Source organism: Lissotriton helveticus, chromosome 3_1, assembly GCF_964261635.1.
Source record: "Lissotriton helveticus chromosome 3_1, aLisHel1.1, whole genome shotgun sequence".
In the NCBI taxonomy this organism is placed as follows: Eukaryota; Metazoa; Chordata; class Amphibia; order Caudata; family Salamandridae; genus Lissotriton; species Lissotriton helveticus.
In genome coordinates, this window is record NC_136061.1 from 83,273,576 (window position 1) to 83,293,696 (window position 20,121).

Genomic DNA, 20,121 nt, shown 5'->3' on the forward strand with positions numbered 1-20,121 from the left:
CACTGTTGTGTTAAACAAAGAGAAAGAATACTTAATCCTCGCCTCCGGTCCTGTCATAGAATTGCAGGGATACATGCACAGTTTAGATGCTGTGGAATAAACTCATTGTGCTTGAGAATTAGAATATCAAGGGTCGGAGGTGCTTTGGCATAGCCAGGCGCAGTTCCAGTTTTATTTCAAAATTATTTTATTGGAAAAGAAGATTTTACAAGTATAATACAATACTGTACAGTAATGTTGCGAGGGCATAGACATATGATCTGAAGGCATTTGTTGTATGTAGTTACATTTGGTACTGATTGTTGATTTGTGTGGCAGGTGTTACGTTTCCCCTTAAGTTCTCTTGGCTGAGAGAGAAAGAAGAAAGAAGAGAGAGAACATGGCAGAATAAAAGAGATTAGCAATTAACCAAAGCTCTCACTGTGTCATTCCTATAATTACCACGAGCACGAGGAGGCAGCAGAGACCAAAGAATAACAGTGTAACTGTTACTTTGACGGAGCAGAAATCCTAATTTATTTAAAATTTTCCATAGCGTGAAGCTCACTCAAAGATTAAAGCGCTATACAATTAAAATGCTGATTTCAAAGAGAAACAGTAAAATATACCAAGAACCATAAATAAATTAAAGACAGTAGTTAAGATAATAAGCACATTTTGTATGCAGTTCCTCAGGGATCTTCCCTGAGCCAAACGTCTTTTAATCTTTATGTTATACTTCTGGCCAGATTAATAAAAAGCGACGGTTTTGCACTCGTATCATACACAGACGATACACAGATTATTGTCTCTGTGAGCAAACCATCTGGACCCACAGTCATCAGCTTTCATAACTGCATGAGCCATATAGCCAATTGGATGACAGACAACTGTCTGAGGTTGAACTTATCATAGACCGAAGTTTTGGTGTTTGGAAACAATCCCTCATTTTGGACTGATAGCTGGTGGCCGGTTCAGCTTGGTCCTCTACCTAAACCAGGGCCTACAGCCAAACATTAAGGAGTCATCTTTGATACTAAGCTGTCTTTTGAAGCATAAACTAACTCGGTCACCTCAACTTGCTTTTTTATCCTCAAAATCTTGAGGAAGATTCTACCCTCAATCCCAATGAATTTGAGGAAAACTGTGGTTTCTGAGTTGTTATCATCAAGATTGGACTATTGTAATGCCTTTTTTACCAGTGCTTCCATGAGTAGCATTCAAAAGCTGCTAACTGCTCAAAACGCAGCAGTAAGAGTACTTTCTAGGAATCGCCAAATTTGACTCCATTTCCACAGCTTTACCCCATTTGCACTGGCTGCCGATAGCTATACGGATCCAGTTAAAAATCACTTTGCATTGCCTTTAAATCACTTAACAATTTGGGGCCAATGCAGCTGGCGAATTTCCTTAAGCCAAACACCCCAGCAAGATCCCATATGTCAGTCGATTTTGGAAATGTAACTGTTCCTAGAGTCAGTAGAGTTAGGTGGGGTGGCAGGAGCTTCCCTACTATAGCAACTAAAGTGTGGAACTCTCTGGCAACCTTGCTTAAAAAAGAATCCAGCCTGTTAAAATTCAGAAAGGCCTTAAAACTTGGCTTTTTAAGGCATTATCTTAATGTATAATTTTCTTACTTGTACAGTCTGATAGGTATGTGATTAGGATAGCGCCTTGATACCCTAGGGTATTTGTCACGCTTCATAAATTCTTCTTCATCGTCATCATCATCATCAAGCAAGAGGTTTTATTATTCATCATTCATCTGCATAGGAAGTGACATCACTGGATTTTTCATCATCTGCCTGCACAGTAAGTGACAACACTGCATTGCCTAGCATCCATCAGCACAGGAGGTGACATCAGTTCCTGCCTTCTCCCTATTTCAGTGAGCTCTTCATGGTATCCTGTTGCCCATGTATCAACAGCAAATGACGGCACAATCAAGCGTGTTGCTTGTTTGGGCCAGTGAGGGAAAGGTCAGCCCTCACCCCATACTGCCAATCTCCACAATCGCAGCCAGACCTAGACCACGCAAATACTCACGTAGTATTCGCAAAACACATAAACCTAACATCCCACCAACTACCACACATTCTCAAACTCCAGTTCCTGCTCATTAACCTTTGATCTGCAGTACACCACGCACCAGACATTGTAGACCTCATCACGTATCACAAGTGTGGCGTCCTCTTCATCACGGAAACATGGTTTACCCACACATCCTAGACATTCTTCTTTCCATATGCTACGGAATTCATCAAGTGGACTGCACACAAAAGAAGGGAGGAAGACTCACTGTCATCCATAAGTCTTCTCCTGCACCCTAGGCAAGCAACTAACTTCATGGAGCTGTTGACATGGCATTCCCTGTCTCTGTAACTCCGACCTCACCTTCTGTCTCATCTACAGGCCTCCCGGGCAGAACAAGGACTTCTCCTCACCATCTCTTCCATCCAACATGTTCAAACTACCCTCTTGGGTGTCTACAACCTACTAAACAACAACAGCTCAAAAAACACAAGAGACACCTTCTTCAACCTCAGTGATACTCTCAATGTGGTACAGCATGCACACAGCCAACATACTCCCCCAGCGACAATCCAATGCAAACCACTCAGACCCCTGAACTGGGCCAACTGCTCTGTCACCCTATTTCTCTGCTCGGCATCCTACCAACTCTAAAAACCTTGCAGACAATAAATGAACAGCCATCCACAGCTAGGAAAGGAAATTGAAAAAGCAGAACTCCAGCCGACCTCTTGATACAGAAGTCTCTCCACACAACAAGCATATAGCTAATCACATGAGGCACAGCAAATTACAATACAAACTCCATCAATGAATTCACTAACACACACCATGCTTTTCATGACATCAGACCTACCTATTTCTCATGCCACAGGAAAGTGCAAAGCCATCATCTTCTTCAGAGAAAACATACAGAAGATCCATCAACAGCCCATTTATTACACTCACCCCTTCTAGTAAAATTCCACAATAGTCAGCCTTAAAAGCCATATTACCTCTTGCAGATCTCACACACATGCTTAATTCCCTCATAGCCACTACTTGTGAAGATGATGTCTCACCCTCGTCCCTCATCAAAGGATTCCTTAAATGCAATGCATGATGGAATCGCAAATAGCGATTTCGCTAATAGGGGTCGCAAATTACCAACAATTTGAACTTGATGGTAATTTGCTAAAACTTTGAAAAATGCACTCGAGTGCATTTTTCAAAGTTGTAGGTTACACACACACACCCTTGGGTAATGTGCGTGCACAACATGTGTGCACAGATCAATTTCAGTGGCGCAACAGAGTGTCCATGTGATACCCTTGCACCCTTGAAATTGCATGCGCAATTTGCGAGTACCTATTGGGTACTCGCAAATTGCTCATGCCCATGCAATTTCCCATTAATTCCTATGGGCCTGTAGGCGCATAGGAATGTTTGGGAATCGCAAATTTGATAGCGATTCCTACATGCATAGGCTTTTTCAATTCCTTAATTCCTTAATTGCGATTCCTTAATAATTGCAATTAAGAAATCGTAAAAGCCTACATTGATGCATGTGCCCCTACGATTCCTAAGTAGCGATCCATAGAAATCACAATTTTGGAATCAGAAATCGGGATGTATGTACCCTGCTTTTTCCAAATAGTGTTTCGACAGATTCGCAATCGGTATTAGGAAATGGCACAAGTTACACATATGGGCCTTCGTGTCAGGGTTACGCTAGCACCCCCCAGGCTTGGTTGTACCGGGTCAGATGTTACTCATCTCTGTAAAATTCACGCCTGTAATCTGGCCCTAAACTGTGTCTGTGAATTTACATCTGACACACTTTAGGGCCAGATTACAGGCGTGAATTTTACAGAGATGAGTAACACCTGACACAAGAAGGTGGACCAATGAGAGGAGTCCTGTAGACTTTTAACACGAATGTGCTCTTCACTCACCACTCCGGCACCTTTGCTCGAGATGCCACCGGGAGGGCGGACCACTTGGGAGACCGCTCGGCTGGCACGATGACAGCGTGGTGAGACCACTGGGCTGGCATGCCCTGGGGGAGGGGAGGGGCTCGAAACCTGCTGTGCTGCTTTTTTGGGAGTTGAGCTGTAACGTAACTACAAATCCTCTCTGCAGTACGTGTGAATTATTTCCAATTGTAGAAAACTGAATTACCACATGGTGGCGCCAGAACACCAAAGATGTTTAAGACTGTGCCAGACATATACGAGAATGACAATGAAAATGATGCGTTTATGGCACAAACAAAATGGAATTGACCGACAACTCTCCATATACAACTAACACGCAGAGGCCTGGACTGTAGGTGACCAGGAAGCACCACGCAAACGCTACAGTAGGTGACAGAATCAGCAGAATATATCACGAATCCTCGACACCAAACAAACGTGTGTTTGTAAGCGTACGTTCCAGGGCACAAGTCCTAAATAAAGAAGTGGGGGGACGCTCAGAGACAGGAAGTGATGTCACGACAGGAAGTGACGTCATGGAAGGTAAAAAAAACTAGAAGTGGGGGGACGCTCAAATACGTGAAGTGACGACACGACCGGAAGTGACGTCACGAAAGGTAAATCAAATGTAAAGAAGACCTCCTTCCAAAAGTGGAGTGCCTCTTTTGTATTCGAAAAAAAAGAAACGTGAGTAAAAAGCTAGCTATTGCAGGAATACATTAACAAACATGAAATGAAAGCAGACATTGTCACACTAGGGCACTGAAGTACACAACTTTTTAGGTGGATTTGCATAAGTGACAGAATAAAATGATACCACTCACAATAAAGAGACAGCGGCTGAAGTGAGCGGACCCAGCGCCCGTGCGGTACTTGTGGTAAGTGCAGCGAAATCTGAACACTACTTTAAGAGACTAATTGATGAAGAGGGCTGACTAAACGCCCATCCATGTATCCATATATGTAAATACCCGTATTTGCACATGATGGGGGGATCCGCACACATAGAGGCAGGACGTGCATACCAGCAGACATGTTACACTCTAGTCCTGTAAAGGGGTATTTCCCTGCACAGATGTGATGCCTGCGTTCGCATTTTACTACTTAACTCAGCTGTGATGCACTGAGCTGCAGATAGACTGACTTGGGTGATCGACGGGGCGGCCGGCCGTGAGGTCAAATAACGCTATAATTAAAAGCCCAGCTTTTGCGCAGGGGGGACGGCGTCCACCCGGTAAGGCCCCTTAAAATAAGTGGGGGGACGCCGTCCACCCGCGTGGTACCCCGACTCGAGCCCTGGTACGTTCACCCGAAGTTATCTTGGTACTGAATCAGTGATCGAAGTGGGAAAATAAAAGTAGGGGAACTGTGGGTGGAGAATCAGGGGGCGGGAATAACCGAAGATTGAATCAGTGGGTGGAGTCAGGGATGTGGCTAGAAATAGCTAAACATACCAATTTTTAGTACGTTTACCATTTCACTGACCAGTTACAGCTTATAACGTTATTTAATTAAAAGAATGGATATGTTTATTTGAGGTTTAATTCAGGAAAAAGCAAACAGTCATAGGGAATACAGGTTTATGTAAAGCATGTGAAATATAAGCAGGAACAACATGTTACCTTAATGCCTTTACTCTCCTTGTTCAGAAATCCATGATTATTTTTTGTCTCAAACATTGAGGTCATGAATGCAGGGCTCCTCCTATACACATGTGTTAAGCAGGGCTCAGAAGAGAAAGGGACTCTTCAGGAGAATCTAGACTCACGGAAACCCACAAAGGCTCCTTCATATTCATGTCAGCCAGCTAGCTGCTCAATCATAATATAGCAAAAAGAACTGGTGGGCAGAATGCAGAACAATATCATACATTCAGCCCAGTGCAGAGATCTGGGCCTAAATCCATTGTTTCTTTGCTCACCATGCCATTCCAGTTTGGACCCCGCCTTATGCAAATCAGTCTTGATCCTTATTTATTTATTTTTTTAATGCGATTTTATATAGCGCGAACTTTACCCGAAGGTGTCAGAGCGCTTTACATAAGAACCAGTTGCAAAACATAAGGACTTAGGATTACATGTGTTACATAAAAGATACACACAGAAAAAAATTGCAAATGTACAAGATGTAAAGTCACACAAACAAGAGACTGGTGACTATAATTATCTCTATATACATAGGGAAGGGATATGAATGTATATACTCTAAGAGTCACATAGGAATGGTAGAGAGTACAATGGTCTACTGCATATACTAGTGATTAGAGTTATCTATATATACAGAAAATAAGAGTTCCATTAAGTGGGGTCGGAGGGGGGATGCAGTCACAGCACCAAGGGAGGGACAGAGAAGGGCAGGAAAGTGAGACAAACGAGAGAGGGAAGCAGATAGTAATTAGTAAGACAGTGAGGAGTGTGTCAGAGGCAACAGGAGAGACAAAAGAAAGGTCGCTGGGACAGAGGGGGAGGTCAGAGATCGCTAAAATGGCAGAGGAGAAAGGTAGAAGAAGAAGCGAGTCATAAAAAAAAAATGACGGGGAGCATAAAGGTCCAAGTCCGAAGTCCAGGAAGAGGGCTGCCATAGCCAGCACGTCCGGGGGGAGAAAGGCAGTCCGCAGCAAAGTCACAGCCTCATCGTCCATGAGGAGCTGGGGCAGAGGAGTTCAATCTGGAGACCAGGGGTCAGGGAAGAAAGACCACAGGCGCCAAGGCAGCTGATCGCAGAGCGGGAGGCAGCAAAGTCTAAAACAAAGTTTAAAGGCAAGGAGGAGGGGGCCTCTCACCAGAGCCCAGTTAAACACGCTGTGGGTGGTGGCGTTGTGCGTGGGGGGCCCAGCGGCAGCCAAAAGCAGGCTCTCGGTGTTCCGACAGACCCGCAGTCTTCCCCTGAACCGACCCAGTGAGCCCCAGAGCTTCTCTGCAGAAAATGGCACCCACCCGGGCGCTGAGCTGTTGGTGGTGGAGGAGAGAAGTTGTCTCTTGCATCCACTGCTGTCCCGCTTTGCCCGGTTCGTAGCCGGAGCTGAGAGCCTCCTCTGCCGATGTCTGAGAGAGCTGGGAGGGTCTGGCACCGGGCCATGGCGGAAGCGAAGAGGGCATTAATACCGGGAGCCGCTGACAAGATCCACCGCCAGCTGCGCAAGCCCGGTAGATAATTGCTGGAGGCACTGAGGGAGCTCCTGCTCTGCGGGTGGTCAGAGCGCGGCAGAACTCGGCGGCTGCACAGCTCAGGTCCTCCTGTGGTAAATAAATAATTAATTACCGGTACTATTTTTCTATACATTCAATAAAACAGATAGCTCAATAAATAAGAGGCAGGATCCGGGGAATCTGAGTTGAACAGGCTTTAATCAGGCATAAGGGAAGGGACAGGATCAGGACAGCCTGAAATAGAATGGCACGAGTGGCAGCTGCAACGTCTCATTAACAGTACATAGTATATATAGGAAAACATTATAATTGCATTGAATACAGTAGGCGTAACAAGTGACAAACGTGAGATAAGAATACATGGGCGTAAAAAGAAGGCGTGTACAAAGACATGTGATGAGAACGTCACAGGAGTGTCATAAAGTGGGTGGATACATGGAGGGGGCTACCTGGGCAGCTGGAACCTTTAACCTAGTGGTGCGCGCAAACGGACCATGACGTGTAACTGGGGAGAGCTGGGGGCTCTGACTTCTGCACTAGAAGAGGAGACGAAAGTCTGAGATGTCAGGACGACATGTACCTATAGCAAATCTGGTATCTTGTGTTTGGAGTACAGGTTGATAGAATCTAAAAGTTATCAGGGCAAAGGCTACTTGACGCTAAGGCTGGTGCATGCATATATTCTTCATGTATTGCGTGTGCTATGACTCTTCTATGGATATTAATTCAGTAATTCTCTTGCATGGAGACAGGAAGACTAGACTATAGCTGAAAATGTTTATGCGGTTCGTTAGCTTAGGTATGTGAAGACGGAGAGCTGAACTGATAACTAGAAGCATAACATATTCTTGGCAGACAGGCAGGCAGAGCCAGGCCGGGCACCGCGCTGCGCGGCAGGAAGTAAGTGAAGGGTCAGGGATGCAGGTGGGGGCTGCATCGCTCCTCGGAGTGAATTCAGGAGACTGGAGCTTGAATCTGGTGTTCAGGCCCTTTTGAGGCCTAGAAACGGGGACAATTCGATGAATTAACGTGCACAATGTAAAACGTTGGCAACATAGGCCTAATACTCGTTGCTTTCACAGGGACTGGAAACTGACATACTAACGTTGGACACAACTATAATTGCGTCTTTAATCGATCATAGGGGGATATATGCATATCGATCATGCACATATAACATAGGTTGGGGAACACGTAGGCACACATGACAAGGCAAAATTCAATTTTCCTCACTCCCTGGACTGGAAACAAGCATCCTAGGACCGGTTTCGGGCTTTCAGCCCTCATCAGCCAGGATAGTTTGATTCCAGTGGCATGGAGAGCACGGGACTCATGTCTGAGCATACCTGTCCCACTCGGGGTGACAAATGCAAAAAGAACAATTGATGGACAGAATGCAGAACAATGTCATACATTCACCCCAGTTCAGAGATCTGGGCTTAAATCCATAGTTTTTTGCTCACCATGCCATTCCAGTTTGGACCCAGCCATATGCAAATCAGTCTTGATTCTGCGCCCAATGTGAACAGTCCAGCCCGAACTGCCAGGCCATATGTATTCAAGTGTCCTTTCATTCGGGAAGGGAACACAAAGCAGTACCCACTGAACTATGCACATAACATATTGCTCTTTGATATGCATGGTACATGTTCTTTTCAGCAGGCATATTACCCCTCTGCACTACCTTAGATGAGTAAAACAGCCACTAGACAAAACATGCTCCCATCTCTCTCCAGCAGGTACATTGATCACCAAAGTTATCTTGGCACTTGTATTGTTGACCGAAACCTGCTGAATATACAAAGAACTTTGCAGTGTTTTTAAAACTCCTGCACTTGTACAAAACCGGTCCCCCCAAACTAAACTGGCCCTCTACCCTTCCAGTCGCCCTGGGAAACGCCTGCTCCCGCCCTTTCACTGCTCCTGTCCAGTCAGTACCCCTGCTCGATCAACACTCCTCCTTCGTCAATTCCACTGCCCCCTCCCTTCTCCTGGTCTGTCACCGCTCCTGCCCCGTTCACCGCTCCTGCCCCGTTCACCGCTCCTGCCCCGTTCACCGCTCCTGCCCCGTTCACCGCTCCTGTCCCGTTCACCGCTCCTGTCCCGTTCACCGCTCCTGTCCTGTTCACCGCTCCTGCCCTTTCACCGCTCCTGCCCTTTCACCGATCCTGTCCTTTCACCGCTCCTGTCCTTTCACCGCTCACGCCCGGTTACTGCTCTGGCTCATGCCCCGTCACCTCTCCTGCCCGTCACCTTTCCTGCCTCGTCACCTCTCCTGCCCGTCACCTCCCCTGCCCCATCGCCTCTCCTGCCCCGTCGCCTCTCCTGCCCCGTCGCCTCTCCTGCCCCGTCACCGCTCCTGCCCCGTCACTGCTCCTGCCCCGTTCACTGCTCCTGCCCCGTTCACTGCTCCTGCCCCGTTCACTGCTCCTGCCCTGTTCACTGCTCCTGCCCCGTTCACTGCTCCTGCCCCGTTCACTGCTCCTGCCCCGTTCACTGCTCCTGCCCCTTTCACTGCTCCTGCCCTTTCACCGCTCCTGCCCTTTCACCGCGCCTGCTCTTTCACCGCTCACGCCCGGTTACTGCTCTAGCTCATGCCGCATCACCTCCCCTGCCCTGTCACCTCCCCTGCCCACTCACCTCCCCTGCCCAGTCACCTCCCCTGCCCAGTCGCCTCCCCTGCCCAGTCACCTCCCCTGCCCAGTCGCCTCTCGTGCCCTGTTGCCTCTCCTTCCACGTCGCCTCTCCTGCCCCATCACTGCTCCTGCCCCGTCACTGCTCCTGCCCCGTTCACGGCTCCTGCCCCATTCACTGCTCCTGTCCTTTCACTGCTCCTGTCCTTTCACTGCTCCTGTCCTTTCACCGCTCCTGTCCTTTCACTACTCATGCCCGGTTTCTGCTCTAGCTCATGCCGCATCACCTCTCCTGACCCGTCACCTCCCCTGCCCCGTCACCTCCCCTGCCCCGTCACCTCCCCTGCACCGTCACCTCTCCTGCCCGTCACCTCTCCTGCCCCGTCACCTCTCCTGCCCCGTCACCACTCCTGCCCCGTCACCACTCCTGCCCCGTCTCCTCTCCTGCCCCGTCACCTCTCCTTCCACGTCTCCTCTCCTGCCCCGTCACTGCTCCTGCCCAGTCACTGCTCCTGCCCCGTCACTGCTCCTGCCCCGTTCACTGCTCCTGTCCCGTTCACTGCTCCTGTCCCATCACTGCTCCTGTCCCGTCACTGCTCCTGTCCCGTCACTGCTCCTGCCCCGTCACTGCTCCTGCCTCGTCACTGCTCCTGCCCCGTCACTGCTCCTGCCCGTTCACTGCTCCTGCCCCGTTCACTGCTCCTGTCCCGTTCACTGCTCCTGTCCCGTTCACTGCTCCTGTCCCGTCACTGCTCCTGTCCCGTCACTGCTCCTGCCCCGTCACTGCTCCTGCCCCGTCACTGCTCCTGCCCCGACACTGCTCCTGCCTCGTTACTGCTCCTGCCCCGTCACTGCTCCTGCCCCGTCACTGCTCCTGCCCGTTCACTGCTCCTGCCCCGTTCACTGCTCCTGTCCCGTTCACTGCTCCTGTCCCGTTCACTGCTCCTGTCCGGTTCACTGCTCTTGTCCTGTTCTCTGCTCCTGTCCTGTTCTCTGCTCTGTCCTGTTCTCCGCTCCTGTCCTGTTCTCCGCTCCTGTCCTGTTCTCCGCTCCTGTCCTTTCACCGCTCCTGTCCTGTCACCGCTCCTGCCCCGTCACCTCTCCTGCCCCGTCACCTCTCCTGCCCCGTCACCTCTCCTGCCCCGTCACCTCTCCTGCCCTAGTATCTCTCCTTTCCTGTTGCCTCTTCTGTCCGGTCACTGCGGTCAATGCTCCTGCCCAGTTCACTTCACTCCGTGTACAACATTGACAAAGGTGTCAAGTTCCCCACAGTACTCTACTTGGGGAAAGCTCCTCTCTAATCACCAACTCCGATCTCATGGGCACTTGACATGCTAAAGGCAGAGGGCGGCGCATTGTCAATCGAAAGGGGATAATCAGCCTCAATCGGAATGACAATGGGCCTCCTTGGACTGTGCGAGCTCAGGGAGGGGCTGCTGCAGCCTCTGGAGTTCAACAGAGAAGTGCGAGCAGCCCCTGGAAGCGGAATGAAAAAAGTTATCGTTTTAAAGTTAGACTATTCTTGCCGTCCCGGGACGCTTTTTTGAAAGCAAGAAGTAGGGGAACGGACTGAACAATTTTTTAGAAGTAGGGGCACGCCGTGCCCTTCCGTCCCCGCCCACTTCTACCACTGCACTCAATAATAGATGTTTATTGTTACCGAAGTCAATGGTAATCATTTTGTCTACCTCAGATGGATGAAAGGCTCAGTGGACCCACCGGGATTTGAACTTGTGACCATGAGGTTGAACACATGCCCCTGCAGTGGGCACATTAGTCCACTGGGCCACCAAACCTGCCCCTATGTTGCGACCTGGTATTCCTACCCCTCCCTCCTCTGGTTTGGGATTCTACTATTTCTTCTTTCTCATTTCTTGCCTTGCTATATAATCTTGTTCTGCCCTGTCCCTATTTTCCGTTCATGTGACTGTCTCTGTCCCAGCCTGCCTGTCCCAGGCACAGTGGTCTGCTAGGTGACATTGCCCTGCCCAATCGCTACCAAACTCTTTGCTCTCTAGTCCCACTGGCCTACCATATGAAGGATTCTACCCCTGCCCTCCTCATCTGCCAATCGACTGTCTCTTTCCCAGCCCTGCCAGCCTGCCTTGTGACTGACTGTGGCTCTTCCCCACTGAGTTAGCATTCATCAGTTTCTTTCCTATTCCATCTTCCTTCCACCTGTGTGCTTATCTCTGCTGCGGTGGCTCCTCTGTACTGGTGGACGAGCTTCGCACCACTGAAGATGAAAAATAAAACGATAATAAAACAATTTTATCATAGTTTTATTTTTCACTGACAGCTGATGATGCTGAGTTTAGGGCGGTGCGGGAACGGGCTATCCTCTGGACAGACAGCAGCACTGCAAAGTGCACATGTTGGTTTGGCCAGCCGTCTTAGGACAGCCAAACCGACTTGTGCACTTAGATTTCTCCAACCCAGCTGTATTGTACAGCCGGGTGGAGGAATGGCACAGGCTCTCAGGGGCATATTATCAAGGATGGGTGATACATTATCGCCGCTTTTATCGGCAGGAAACTGCCGTAAAACGGCGATAATGGGCTTGATAATATGATCTATAGAATTCTTATCGAAGCCGATGTTAGATGTCTTCACATCTAACATGGGCTTCGATAGGAATTCTATAGAGCATATTATCAAGCCCATTATCGCCGTTTTATCGGCAGTTTCCTGCCGATAAAAGCGGCGATAATGTATCACCTATCCTTGATAATATGCACCTCAGTCTCTTAGTGAGCATCTAACCAGGCCGCTCAGACCAATCCTGGCGCTGCTATGTTTATGTTTATGTTTTTGAGATTTTTATTGCGCACAAATACCCGAGGGTGTCTCGGCGCAAATCAGACTGCCTGGGAAGGAGAACTACCAGATGAATCATTGATTAAATAACCAGGTTTTCAAGAGTTTACGGAAAATGATAAGTGTGGGACTGGTTTTGATAGCCAGAGGAAGTGAGTTCCACAGCCTGGGGGTAGCTACTAGAAAGCACCTATCTCCCCAGCTAGTGGTTCTGGTGCGTGGGACCAAAAGGAGATGGGTGCAATCCGAGCGAAGGGGTCTTTGAGGAGCGTAGATCCGAAAGGCATCCTTAAGGAACCTAGGTCCTGAGTCATGGATAGCTTTATAGGCAATACAGAGTGCCTTAAACTTTATCCTGCTCTTGACTCTTAGCCAGTGCAGGTGGCGAATGGCCAAAGAGGTGGAGCGACGGCTGGGGATGCCGAGCAGTATTCTAGCCGCTGCATTTTGTACCGATTGTAGTTTAGTTAGGATCTGTTCTTGCGTGCCAAGGAAAAGAGCATTGCCATAATCCATTTTAGAGAAAACAAGAGTGGTAATCAAGGTTTTCCCTGCCCCTGAAGGGAGATATGGCAACAGCTTTCTGATCTTCCTTAGAGTATAGAAAGATGATAAGACCACCGTGTTCACATGGTGTTTGAACAACAGCTTCTCATCGAACATGATACTGAGGTTTCTGACCTTGGCAACCGGACTGGGGGGTGGACCCATTTCACTGGGCCACCAGATGGAAGACCATTCCGGTGAAAGGTTGCCAAAGGTCATCACCTCGGTCTTGTCCGAATTTAACTTCAGGCAATTGCTTGACATCCAAGAACTAATGGCCCGCATCCCCTCCTGAAAGCTTGCAGCCACAGCTGGTCCGTCCTTGTGCACCGCCAACACCAATTGGGAGTTGTCCGCATAGGTGGTTAAGCGGAGTCCATGTGCTTTAATAACTTTCGCCAGATCCGCCACATATATGTTAAATAATGTGGGGCTTAGCGAGGAGCCCTGGGGCACCCCACATGGAAGGGTGAAGACGGGCGAGTAGAAAGTGCCCAGTTTCACAGCCTGAGTACGGTTAGCCAGAAACGAAGCAATGAGGTCCCTGGCAAGATGGGTCACCCCCAGGGATGTGACACGGTCGATCAAGATGGAATGATCGACCATGTCAAAGGCAGCGGACAGACCCAGGAGTATAAGGACCGCTGCCCCACCCTGGTCCATTATAGTCCTGATCTCGTCCGAGGCCTTTATCAAAGCCGTCTCTGTACCGTGGCCCTTCCTGAAGCCAAACTGGGTATCATCTAGAAGTTGATGGCAATCAATGAAACCCGAAAGCTGTTTGTTCATAATAGCTTCAAATATTTTGGCCGGAAATGGAAGGCAGGCAATAGGTCTATAACTAGCCGAATCCGTGGGGTCCAGGGAAGGCTTTATTAACAAGGGCTTGATGACATAAGTCCGTGAGAGGAGAAGTAATGACCTCAGTAAGAGCACTCAGTATAGAAGGGGGACAGGGATCTAATGGGGACCCCGATTGAGCGAAGTGATTAGCTTGCTGATCAGGTCAGCCGTGACCGTAAGAAAGTTAGAAAAGGTGGGAGTGGGTGGGGAGGGACAAGGGAAAGGGTCAGTGTGGTCTATGCGTGTAGGGGAGGAAAAAGATGAGTAGATATTCGTGACCTTGGTAAAGAAAAAGGTTGCCACTTCGTTACACAGGTCTTGGGAAGGTTCAATAGGAGGCCCTGTTGGAGGATTGGAGAGGGAGTCTACTACTTGGAAAAGTTTTCTGGAAGAGTTCTGGGCACCCTCAATCTGAGCAAGAAAGAAAGCGCTTTTGTGCTATCATTGCATGAGAGCAGCATCTGGGTTGGGTGGGAATTCTGGGACCCTGTGTTGGCCTTTGGATGTCTTCCTGGGAAAAGAGAAGTACCGAAGCGGCCTGGACTGGCAGGTAAATGCTTTTTAATTATTATTATTTGCCCCCCTACCACTTTATTTTGGCAGCATCTGCCCATGTATCTCTTGCCCAGCGTAGCTCACCTGGGGCCTCATTTATGAGGCCTTGCGTCAATTTTGCGCTTCCGATGCGTCACTTTTTGTGACGCATCGGCAGCGTAAAACTTGCCTCCTGTTGTGCACTATTTACAAAGTGACACATCTAAGCAGATGCGTCACTTTGTAAACCCCTGCGCTACATTACACTTGCGTCAGCTATAATGTATGCAGAGGGGGTGTTCCCCCACAAAAAGCCTCGTAATAGTGACGCAGTGAAATCTATGAGATTTCACTGTGTCACTTTTAGGACGCTGTTGCGTCAAAATCTTGCGCCTGCCTCACAGCAGGCGTAAGACTGACGCAAGCCCTTTCACATGGGGCTTTCCCCATGTGAAAGGACGCATTGCTGGAGTTGCGTCTCTTTTGTGACACATTCCAGCAATGCGTGACTTTTGCGCTTACAGATACGTCAGGAATACTGACGTATCTGTAACTCCTTGCGCCATGATGCGTCATACTGTAAATATGACGCATCATTGGTCTCGCAAGGAGGGCGCAGTGAAAAGTGACGCATCGCTGTTTTCACGCAGCGATGCGTCACTTTTCATAAATGAGGCCCCTGGTATTGGCCTGGATCTACTCTAGCCATCCTGCCTGCCATGTGACCCATTTGTTCCCAAACACACTTAGTTGCAATCAGTGCCGTCCTTAGCGCTGGTGGCGTCTGGTGCGACAATGTTAGTTGGCACCCCCCAATGACTACACCTTCCACGGATTCCCTCAGTAACACTCTTTAACAGTGCCCCTCGAGTCTCAATAACCCCTCTCCTACAGATGCATTTAATTAGTTTTATAGCGTCACTCCTAAAAGTGAAGGGTGTCACAGCACTTAACATCACACACACATTACAGAGACAATTATTCATGCATGTGTAAATCAGTGTATAGCAAATATTACATAAGGCAGAGGACTACCAGGTGTAGGAATCACACGTCATCCATACTGGTAGGCAGTATAGTTTAAGGGTGCTTGGTCTGGAGAAGCACAAACTCAGAATTTAAAATGTAGCATCAGGGTTGGGGTTTTGCTTTAATAATAAGAATTAATTTCTACCCAAATGAACCCTTTTTGCAACATAATGAAAGACTGGGGAAAAATCATAGCCCTCTTATTCAGGGGTCTCCAACACGTCGTTCAGAGGCTGCCACAAAGTAGTTCGCACATGACAATTGGATGTCAACAGGCTTCAGAAGATGCAGCTTCCCAGCTGACAAGACCGCAATTTAAAACTCTGTGCCTGTTTCTGTGAGGGCTTAAACGCAACAGTGCATGATGACAGCATGATGCAGCTTGCCCTTTTGTAAACAATTCGCTCTTTACTTCTTTTTCTCCTTTTGTCTTGTATCTCCTTCCTTCTTTGTCTTTTATGTCCCCTTCTTTGTTGTGCAATATTTTTCAGTTTCTTTGTTTTTTTTTCTTCTTGTTTCTTTTCTTCCTGCTATTTTTATCTACTTATTTCAGTTTTATCATTTCTACCTCTTCTTTTCCCCTTCTCCTCAATCTTCCCTTTCTGTTTCTTTCTTATGTTCATCTATCTTTTCTTCTTTAATTCTTTTAATTTCTCCTCTTTTTCTCTGATCCGTTCTTTGTCTCTCTAATTCTTTCTTCTTCACCTTTCTTTCTCTCAATAATGATTTCCTTGGTTCTTTCATTCTTTATTGTGTCCATCCCTTTCTGTCATTCTCCTTTCTCCATTTTTTCCCCTTTTTTTTAACACTTTATTCGTGATTATACATCCAGGACAAACATATACCACATAACTACAGGCATGTTGTTATACATCACGGTTTTTTGTTTTTACCTCGTGCAGAAATAGAACAATTAGGACTCCTTGCCCGGATTTATCCGTGTGCGAATGAGCCCTCATCGTCGGATTCATTCAACATTAAGAGAACATACCCTGTACCCGCCCACTCCCACCCCAACTATCCTTCCTCTAACCCTCCCGTCTCCTGGGTGTAACCATCTCTCAACAGTGCATATCTCTGCTCCACAGTGCTGACTACTCTGCTCCAGAAGAATCGAAAAAGGCACATACTTAAACCTCCGATCCATATTAGCGTCTCGTATACCCGGCCATCTACACTCAGTGTATAGTGTGCGATCAGTCGTGTTGGGACGGCGCTGGATCTAGCCCGTCTAAGGCCAGTATCATAACCTCCCAGTCCATTGCTATGAGAATTTTTCGCCTCCCTCCCTCCTCCTCCCTTCTAAGGGCAATACACTCTGCACGGCCCCATTGCACCATTTCCGTTCTCCATGTCTCCACACTAGGTGCTCTAGGGGATTTCCACCTCATCGTAATCGTTCTAATCGCCAAAAGGAGGGCAAGCTCTACAAATTGCAGTTTAGCTTTTAGTGATTTTGGACGCGGGCGGGCACCCACCAAACAATATAAAGCGCTCTCCCGCACCTGTATCTGCGCAACCTCTCCCAATGTCTGGCATATCTCCCTCCAATAGGTCCCCACCCGTGGGCATGTCCAAAGCATGTGGAGTAAACCCGCCTCGTCGGCTCTGCATCGCGGGCAATGGTGGGGAGAGTCCGGGAACATCCTGTGAATTCTCTCCGGGGTGAGTTATGCCCTATGGAGGACCATAGTCTGGATGAATCTAAATTTCACGTTTCGTGAGACCCTCTTTGGATGCTCAAGAACCACCCGCCATGTAGCATCTGTTATTTCCCCCCCCAGTGTCATGTGACCAATGTCTCGCAAGGTAGTAAGGGGTGTCGCTGCATGTGCTCTAATCCCGGAATACAGCCAGCGTACCAAGTGGCCCCCCGCACCCATGCAGTACATCAGATATACTAGTTCGTGTTGCAGTGGTTTGGTGCGCTGCGGCGCCCAGGTTGTCCTGACATAGTGGGATACTGTGGCATACAATAAATAGTGCCTGTCTGAGGTCCCAGTCACTTGTACGAAGGTGTGGTGGTCTAGAATCGAGTCGTCCCCAAAGAAACTGCCTACCTCCTCCACCTCGCTCTCTGTCCAGTGTCGCAATATATTCTTCGTTAGTTTACCCTGTGGTATCGGGATGCCCAATAAAGGAATGTTACCAGCATAGGGCGCCGTCGACGCAGTGTAATCCAGTGCCTTCTTCCAGCAGATGAGAGCAGTGCGAAGTAGCGGGTGACATGCCCCAGGTATCCTACGTTTGGGCAGCAATAAAGTGTGTAGGTCACCCCTTTCTAACCGCTCCGTCGAAAAGCCAATCTCGTGTAGGTTCCTTCCGGCCAACCAATAAGACAGCCATTGAAGCTGACTGGCGTAATAATAACCCCGAAAATCAGGGGCGCCCAGGCCTCCTAATTTAGTTCCAAGCTGGAGTTTACGCAGGCTAATCCGTCCTCTGCACGGCCCCCAAATAAGCGTGATCAGCAGAGTATTTATTGTGGGGAAAATTCGATGCGGGAGACATATGGGCAGATTGATGAAAAAATACAATAAGTCAGGAAGCATTACCATCTTCGCCAAAGCGATGCGACTCATGACTGACAGAGGCAGTGATGTCCAGAAACCAATACTGCCACGGAGACCAGCAATGGTCCTGGAGATATTACCGTCTAGCTGGTCTCCCGCCGTCCTGTATATACGAATCCCCAAATACTTAAAGGTAGACTGAGCCACCGGGATCATGTAGTCTCCAAAGGGTATGGAGGGCGGACGAGGCGCATCCCCTCCATTTTTTCCCTTTTCTAGATTACCCTCCTTTTCTACTTTCTTTTTTGTCCTATATTTTTTTCTTCTTTGCTTTTTCTCCTCTTCACTTCTTCTTTTTTTTCAGTCGTATCTTCTTTTGCTGTCTTCATCTTAAATCCTGTTACTCTTTCTATCTTTCTCTCTTTCTTGTTGTATTTACTTATTATGCTTTTTCTTTTCCTTTTATCCATTCCTTCACTATTGATGTCCTTTTCTCCATTTCTCTTTTTTCTGTTTCTTTCTTACTTCTTTTTTTACACATTCTTACCTTTTCTTTCTCTCATTTTAGCTTTCCCTAATTTTCTTCATTTTCTTTTTCTCTTGCCTCTTTTCTTCTCTGTCATGCTAGTCATTCTTTTTTCTACACCTTACTTTGCCATTTTTTTCCCTCTCCTTTCATTCATTCCTTTTCCCATTCCTTTCTTTGTTCGTTCTCTTTCATTCTATTTTTAATTACTCTTTTCTAATTTATTTCCGTTCTTTTGCTCATTTATCTGTTCTTTTACTTCCTCATTCTTTCTCTCCATGTTTTGTTTCTTTCCCTATATCTTTCTGCCTCTTTATTTTTTGTTTCTTTCTTTCTCTTGCTTTTTCTCTCATTTTTTCATTTCTGTCTCTTTCACTCATCTCTCTTCCGCTCCTTTTTGCACTCATGTTTACTGTCTCTCTCTCTCTCTCTCTCTCTCTCTCTCTCTCTCTCTCTCTCTATCTCTCTCTCTCTCTCGTTTTATTTCTTCTGTGTGCCATCTAAAGAGCGAATGGACAAAACTGATCTTCAGAGACTTTAAATGTAAACGTTTTGCAATATATCTCCTGTACCAGTTATGCTGTATACTCCCTGTAGCAGTATTTGAGTACTCTATGTGTGGTGTTTAAGTTATTTGGCCTCTGTGTACACTTATTCATGTAAGTAGCTCATAGCAGTGTTCAGTGCTCAGAAGTAGCTTTCACTATAGGAAAGGATGGAGACCCCTGCTCTAATCTCTACCTTTCAGTCTGCATGCAGTTCTTTCAGGACAGTTAAGAGCTCACTGTTTCATGTTAGGATTTTAACTTATAAACTGCAAGTAACAAAAGGAAGTCTCTGACAAAAGCAGTAACACACTGACCTATTTACATTATATTCACTTAGTTGAATTACATGGTACATGTTCTTTGCAGCAGGCATATTAACCCCCTGCGCTACCTTATGATGAATAAAAACTTCCACAAGTCGAAGCTTCCACTAGCCAAAGCTCGATCTCTCTCCAGGAAGAATATTAATCACCATAGTTATCTTCACATGGTTATTGCTGCCTGAAAATTGCTGGTGGCAAGGAAGGAGACAGCAAGTGCTATTAAAACCATAATATACTTGCAGACAAGCGCTCCCACCCAAAGTCAGCACCCGGTGCAGTGGCACTGGTCTCACTGCCCTAGAGCCGGCCTTAGTTGCAATTGCTGTTGAATGTTTCTGCCCCATTGTCAGTGATACTGCTCTGCCACAGTCCTGCCAAACTGCTATGTAAGGTGAAAACAGGAGATGGGGCGCACACTCTGTTAGCTGAAGGTAAGCTGACCAGAACTCTTTGGAACCCCTATTCTGCTCTGTATAAGCAAGTCAGATATTCCTGGTGGATTTGGGGTGGTATTGCACCTGGTTACCATCAAGTCTGATTAAATGGTAATTGCATTTTCTAAGTGCCCATTTCGCAATTGTGAAACGCTCTGGCCCACATGCATCATTGAGACATATTGCACTTCTTAATTTGCGAAAAATAAGGAATCGCAAATTAAGAATTGCAAAATGCTATGCATCATTATTTTCGGTATT